This window comes from Copadichromis virginalis, linkage group LG15 (assembly GCF_057382275.1).
Source record: "Copadichromis virginalis isolate Kocher_CV1m ecotype Utaka linkage group LG15, C_Virginalis_male_GT1.1, whole genome shotgun sequence".
Classification (NCBI taxonomy): Eukaryota; Metazoa; Chordata; class Actinopteri; order Cichliformes; family Cichlidae; genus Copadichromis; species Copadichromis virginalis.
Window position 1 is genome coordinate 547185 of NC_140632.1, and position 6544 is coordinate 553728.

The following is a 6544-nucleotide window of genomic DNA, read 5'->3' on the forward strand; positions in this document are numbered from 1 at the left end:
GCCATGACTCATACCTGTCTCTAGGCCCTGATTGGCTGCACGCTCTGCCTGTCGACTGCCTTACCCTGGTCATTGTTCCATAAAATAATATACTGTTCAAGGCCCCACTGCCACCAACAAAAGGCTTGTTATGTTACTCTTTTCCAGCTTAAACAACTTTATCGACCTGTGACCTTCTCCCTCCATCCGTGACGCTGCTTTTCTAAGTCATAGTCAAAAAATCATCCAAAGTGCCGTCGTCTCCCTGACCTCGGCAGGAAGCTGGTGTCGAGGCCGTGGGCTTTATGGACACCTTAGATATGGAGCTTCTGGATAAATCTTATGATGATGCATATTTTTAGAGCCTCATCAGTTGGCTCGATGAAGATGAAATTGGTGTCGTAGGCAATACCTCCTGCGTCAGCGCGGGCCAACCGTTTGTGTGTATGGCTGGGGGTTTGTGCGTAACTGAATGGGGGAATCCACCCCTTTCTCTAGCTCTCTACGGTGATGCGAGTGGTGATATACAGGAGAAGGGAGGGAGGTGAGGGGGAACTGGAGGGCTGAGCCAGGAGGGAAGGGGTGTGCCATTATAAGAAGCCTCAGAGGAGGCATGCACTCAGTTGTTGAAACCCCGAGCCTAAGGATACGAGCTGAGCCACCCAAACTCTGCAGTAGCCACAGAAGGCAAAGACTGTGAGAAACATCTTCACACATCCAGGTAAGCAAGCGCTCGAATGTGACTTTATTTATGCGAGTCTACCTGTGTAGAGAGATTGTGTTGTTGGACTTCCTGGATTATTTAAAGGAGACAATAGTTAATTAGGAAAGGACTTGTTGTGTGTCCCATGCATTGTGCATTAATCCTGGGGGAATATTGTTGTTTAAGGCAACCACCGTCAGGATTCACCTCCTACATCTGCCTTTTCCTTTCTACTTTGTCTCTCTTTGGCTCTGTGGTTTTGATTTTGACTTAAGAGGTAATCCTGTAAATAATCCTCCTTCACCTGAAGCAATCTTTTCCATTACCCAGTTTGTGTCCCCACGGCTCTAAAGGTAGCACAGTTATCATCAGCAGTAAAGACACCACACCTGATTACTACTTAATTAACCAGAGAGAGAGAGAGAGTCCCAGATCGTGTGGAGAAAGCACTTAGTCACTCAGCAGCTTTTGGGCTGACGTGATTTTAACCTAACACAGCTAACAATGCAGAAGTGGTCAAATCAACACAGATGACTGAGATGGAGAAGAAATCAATAAACAATTTTTCCTGTTTTTTTGTGTTTTTTAAAAAAAGAGAAAACAGCACCAGCAGGTTAGTTTGATCTGACTGAATAAAACATTAATATTAAGAAGCTGTTTTTCACTTTCAAACCGTGCTACAGAAAAACCTCCAGAAAATCCGCTGAAAGCGCGTGATAATGATGATTCTAATGATAATGGTAATGAATGTGCATAATCTTTGGCCATTATCAGTAAAGACGATCCTCGCAGAGACAGGAAGAAAATGGGTGGTTAATGTGCCATTCCCAGATAAATGTGTGCACACGAGGGGGATGTTTGATGACAGATGGCTACAGGACAGAGGCGCTGTTTTAACTGTTTTAGAGGTATATCAGTGCCACTGAACTAATAGGTGGAATGACCCCCCCCCGTCTCAGTGTATTGGTGTTTAAAGATCATGCGTGAAAGTAATCCCATTTCTAAACCTGACTCCATGTTACTTTAGATCTGAAACAGGTTAAATCTATAACTCGTTTTATTGCCAAAGCATGTCACGATTTCATTTGCAATTTCTTTTATTTTTGTAAAGAAGCAAAAAAGAAAAAAGGATCTGCTGCCAGTGCGTTACGAGCATCCTGCCTGTAATCATCTGAAACTGCTTTTAGGATTTCTGCTGCCTACGCTAAAGATTGAACCGATTAAAGCGTTTACAGGCTTTTTAGAGCCTCTCTGTAAATATTCATTAAGATTTCTTGCTGTTTATTCATATATATGCATATTAATGGGGGTCTGTTTTGTAAAACAGCAGGTTTACGTGTTATCTGTTGCCCCCGCGCTGCTACACGTACAGCTATTTTGCAGTTCAACACTTCTTTTTTCTGTTTCCTCACTTGGATAAAGGAAGGAGCTTGTGTGGCCGTGCTAGATTGCTTTCCCTGGGTCCATGTCCAATGGATTCGCACAGGTGTCAACGCAGCTTAACAGCGACCAGATCAATGATGACACAATGTCAGCTGCATAACACTCTGCAGAATTTCAGCTGTACAGCCAGAGCCAGTGGGGAATTAATACTGCAGAACTGAGCGCATCATTAAGGGCGTAATGTCCCTTTTGTGTGAAAACCTTTCATTTTTCTCCAATATTCTTTGTGGATTCACACATTCGATGTTTTCAATGAATGTTTGAGGCACATTCTTTCATTTTGGGGTCGCATCAAACTAAATAACCTGTACAGGTTTGGGGAATGTCATGGGAGCGTCCAGGTTTCCCTCCGTCTCCCACACATCCAATCCCGGCCCCAGCCTCAGCCGATGTATGTGCACTACGCTCTGCTCTGCACTGGCGTAATATTCTTTCCAGGCTTTTAATGCACCTTGATCAGGGGTGTGATTTTTTTCCCCCACTGTGAAGGACATAAGCGACGCAGAGAGTGAATGCTGAAGAGATGTCACCCACGTGAGCGTTTAGCCCCAGGTACAAATCTATTTCCAATTAAAAGAAAGCTGCTTGAGCCACTGATGGAAACAGTAGCAATGATAAGCTCAGCTGATCTGATGGTGGGAAAGAAACCAGTAATGGATGTGAGGGGTGCAACGTTTCCCCACTTAATATTTGGGAGAATTTCAGTGAGACTGTTGTAGAGAGAGAACTGCACCTCCTCGATCGGTGTGCTCTGCAGTCTGCATTCGATAAGGTTTCCTAAAGAACAGAAGCAACGAGAGATAACATCGTGTTGTTTTCCAGCAGCAGGAGTTCTGATTCTTCCAGCAGATGTGAGGAAGCAGAGATTAAGACAAAGAGAATTTCAAAGATAAAACCAAATCTGGAGTGGCGTGTCATCACGCCGTTCCTCACAGGATCGAACCCTTCAAACCCTTACCCTGTGGGTGCAGCGTGGAGGAGTGGCGTCACACCCCCACCCACTCCCTCCTCAAGCTCTTGATATGTGACATCATCACAGTACAGCCATAGGTGTAAATTACAGGAGGTGGGGTCGTCTTCATCACTGTATTATTGCATACAGCGCTGGATTATCTTAAATGTGCATTAAGAGCACTTGTGTTATTAGTATTTATGATAAAACTAAGACTATAATGATTGTAGCACATGGGTGTGTGCATGTTTGTGTTTTCCATCAATCCTGATGAAACCTTACATAAACCTTGGTTAGGGCACCGTGAGCGCTCACATCCATGTGACAGACGTAAATATTTGATATAAATCCGATAATCGTCTAATCGGTGACTTTACAAATGTGGACGTTTGTTGAAGTTGAGTGTGTGCGTGCTACATTCGTTACACAACATATTGTAACAGTCGATGCAAATTTGTAATCTGAGTGTCTGATGATCAAATAACCAGCTACAAAAATGCTTAAAGTCTGGAAAATATGATGAGAACAATATGAGGATAACAGCGACAGTATGAATATTAAATCTGATTTTAATTTTAACATATTCTTCATTTTGCATATTTATATTGGTGACAATATGGTATCTAACAAATGTATTATGTAATCACAATCAGTGTTTTTCTGGCCAGTTTACCTGCATATAGATCCTGGCCTAACACCAAAGCAGCATGTAGGGCTTTGCTAGTAATAATAAAAATTGACAGAAATACTAAAAAATACACTAAAACAACAGAAATACAATCTCACCTTCATGAAAGCCTTTTTTGATTATAAACCAAACATGTATGAAGAGTTTTAAATGCCGGCGCCAGTAAACCTGACAGTTCTGCATGAAGTTACACAGCCCTGCGCTCACATGTTTGAGGTACCCGATAATAACTTCACTGATTAGACATAAACACTGTGCCCAGAATAACCATTATAGAGAGCACTGCTTACTGGACAATGAAAAGAAACCATCACAATACAACTTCACTAAAAACCCGAATGTGATTATGATGAGAAAGCGAGTTTTTACATGATGTTTTTGTGATGCTGTGTTTAATGTGAGCGTCCTGACACACACACCTGTTGTCGCCTCCTCTCTCCTGTTGCCCTCCTCTTTGTCCATCTGCCTCCTTTCATAACACACTACTGTATCCTGCCAGTTATATCACTCCGGGATGATAAAAAATTGCTCGTGTAATAAAAGATTCAAGACCAACAGAGGGATTTTTTCCACAGCTGACATCGTTCATTCTGAATCAGTTTTAAACTTCTTGGGGAATTTCTCACGGCTCTTATCGGCCGGTTCTCACTTCCTGTCCTCTCACCCCTTCCTACAAATGTCCCTGCCTACTCTTGACCTCTTTACGTTCCCCGTAACCAGTCAATTTGTTTATCTGTGTCACAATAACATTTCTTAAATGGTGCAATGGGCCAGGTAATAGTTCCAATCCTGAAATCTGCTGCAGCCGTGGCAGAAAGTCCAAATCGGATTAAGAGCATTCTCTCAGATTAGTCGTTTTAGGATCTGCCGGGGCACAACTGCAAGCGCAGCTCCTGCTGCTCCTGCAGGTCCTGCTGGTCTGAACGGTGCGCTGAGTCACCCACGGTTTATCTGTGGCCGCACAGGCTGGATTTCCACGGCTGATGATCCAGCAGCTGTGTGTGTGTCTGTGTGTGTGTAGGGAGCCATATGTGGTGTGTATTTCAGTGGTGTTGCACTGCACTCAGAAAAATAAAGGTGCCAACTGGAACCAAAAGTGGTTCTTTAGACTGATGCCATAGAAGAACCTTTTTTGGTGCCACAAAGAACCTTTCAAACAATGGTTCTTTGAAGAACCATTTCTTTCAGTGGTTCATTGAAGAACCTTTAAAGGTGCCACAAAGAACCATCAAGAAATGGTTCTTTGGGGAACCTTTAATGGTTTTTCAAAGAACGTTTTTTAAAAATGGTTCTTTAAAGAACCATTTTTAAAAAGGTCCTTCAAATGGTTCTTTAAAAGAACCATTTGAAGGACCTTTTTTGAGTGGTTCTTTAAAAAAAACATTTTAAATCTTTCAAAATAAAATGCATCATAAATTGAATTTGAGTAGGGCAAAATAAACACGAGCACAGCATAGACATATATTAATGATTTATTGTCATTCTGTAGTTACAAAAAGGCATTTTAACCCTCAGCACAACATCACTACTAATACATGTCACATTAGTGTTTTAAACAGTAATATATATATATTTTTAATAGTCCGTGAGTTTTTTCCCCCGAAAGTCAAGGCCCGCCGCTCGCGCACTCTGTCTGCGCATGCGCATCCCAACGACTGACCCCCTCCGTCCGCTCCCGGGAGGTTATAGTATGACGTATTCTGACGTCACTCTCTCTCTCCCTGTCATTTATTTGGCTCGAAACACATATTAACAAATTGCTCAGTGATGAACAACTACTCAGATCATTTACCTAAGCTGTGCTTTGTCAAAACGAAGTGTGTGTTCATTACACTGACATTCTGTTCTGCAATTGTTATTTACTTGTATTTTATAATTTGACTTTACATACTGCTGGGTGGTTTGTAAAGTTTACAATAACTAGTATTATCATTATGCTATATTTTCAAAAATATATAATAATCTCAAAAGTAATGCCTTGGAGTAGAAAATAGTAATGCTTTATTAAAATTAAAACTAAAGTACAGTATTTGAATGTGTGTATTGTGTCTACTGTTTGTTAACTCACCATATTCATAATGGGTTTGCGGGGTTAGGTGTGTGTGTGTGTGTGGGGGGGGGGGGGTTAGGGTCTTTAGGCTTTCCCCCCCACCCCTGCCACCAGTATATTTTTAAGCAAATATTTCTAACTTTTATTTGAATATTCAGTTTCCTACCATCTTCTCTTAAAGGGTAATTGCCAGGTATCCCGCCCTCTCCCTTCGCACACACATGCACACAAAGAAAACACACAGTATAATTCACAGCCTCGTTATAGTGAGTAAATATTTATGCCATTTACACCACCAAACTTAGATTGCTAAGGATGAAGAACCTTTTGTTCTTTAAAGAACCATTTGTAATAGCTGAAGAACCATCCACAAAATAAAAAGGTTCTTTGACGTATGATGGTTCTTTAAAGAACCATGAAGACATCTGAAGAACCATTTAAGAACCATAATTTTTCTGAGTGTGTGTGTCTGTGTGTGTGTAGGGAGCCATATGTGGTGTGTATTTCAGTGGTGTTGCACTGTGTGTGGCACTAACTGACTTTGTGATTTTTAGACAGAACAACTATCGAGTGAAGTCACAGAATATTCTTTAACCATGAAGGTCAATAAGAATTTATTTTTACTAGCGTTGGAATTTTAAATGGGGACATGATTGATCATAATGCAGGGAAGGCTAACAGCCCTTTGCAGTAGTATTAACAGTCTTAAAATGGGGGAGTTATGTTCAT

The 6544-nt window shown here is 41.5% G+C and overlaps 1 protein-coding gene across 1 annotated transcript in view; it reads left to right on the forward strand.

Annotated features, from left to right (window-relative positions):
- The first annotated feature begins 590 nt into the window (after positions 1-590).
- Positions 591-6544, forward strand: part of pnocb (prepronociceptin b) — a 25784-nt gene continuing 19830 nt past the window's right edge. Inside the window, exon 1 of the mRNA XM_085431239.1 lies at positions 591-700. The gene's annotated coding sequence lies outside the window, so the exon portion shown is untranslated. The remainder of the gene's footprint in view (positions 701-6544) is intronic.